Below are 1,169 nucleotides of genomic sequence, written 5' to 3' on the forward strand. Positions count from 1 at the left end.
ATCCTCTCTCCAAGTTCATAGGGTTTCCGGGGGCAAGCTATTATGGAAGTGGATGCCACTTCTCCTTCCAAGCTTGTTTTAATCGGGGAGCTCCACCCCACTCTCTTTCAACATTGGGTAGGCAACCATTAACGCATGTGACACATCAGTGTCAATGTTCAGCCTCAGAGCAACCACAAGTGACCACGGTACAGCAACTTGTACACCAGGGCTATATGACCTAGAGGAATAGCTGAACAAAAACAATGAAAGACTAGCCCGAGGGCCCTTTTGGGCTTGAATCCCCCCGATGCCTTAAACCCTAGGCCAAGCCTGGCTTGCCTGGCTCCGGGAGGCAGAGTAGTCCTTCACGTCCAAAAACTGCCACAACACCCGCACACATAGCACCATGCTCTCTCTGGCAACCAAATCATAGCAGCCCTGGGTGAAGCAAACCTGGGATAACATGGCCGCCTTCTCTCTCCTCTTCCCCTTTTGGGTTTGAAGCCTCCTGTTGCCTTAAACCCTAGGCCAAGCCAATAACCAGAGCCAATGTAAGGAAATGGAGTATTTCCTCCAAATTGGAAGTCTTCAATCAATCAAGATGCATTAGTAATAATGGATGACTGAAATGCCTAAGTTGGGAATAGCAAAAAAGGATCAGTAGTCAGAAAGCAGGGACTTGGTGACCGACATGGGGCTAGAGATAGAATTATAGAATTCTGTACAACCAACAATATATTCACTGCAAATACCTTTTACTATAAACATACCAAACTATGTACATGGATTTCATCTGATAGTATATTGCTGTTACTTGCCGTCAAGTTATAGCGACCCTATGTCCAACAGTCCTAAACTCTGCTATATTCTGTGCCAATCTCCCGCTCGCCAACACACCTACTACCATTACCCCAATTACTGATCACAGAGGGTCATCCTCTCCTGCACTGTACCCTTACCCACCCAAGCATGATGTCCCTCTCCAAGGATTGGTCACTCCTTGCAACATGGCCAAAGTATGTCAGACAAAGCTTCAGAATCCTTGCCTACAAGGAGCAACCTGCGATCATCCTCTCCAAGACAAACTTGTTTGTTCTCTTAGCAGTTCATGGTATATTCAATACTCTTATCCAGCACCAAAGTATGTCAGACAAAGCTTCAGAATCCTTGCCTACAAGGAGCAACCT

This window comes from Elephantulus edwardii, unplaced genomic scaffold (assembly GCF_000299155.1).
Source record: "Elephantulus edwardii isolate Elephantulus edwardi_28Jun2011 unplaced genomic scaffold, EleEdw1.0 scaffold00196, whole genome shotgun sequence".
Lineage (NCBI taxonomy): Eukaryota > Metazoa > Chordata > Mammalia > Macroscelidea > Macroscelididae > Elephantulus > Elephantulus edwardii.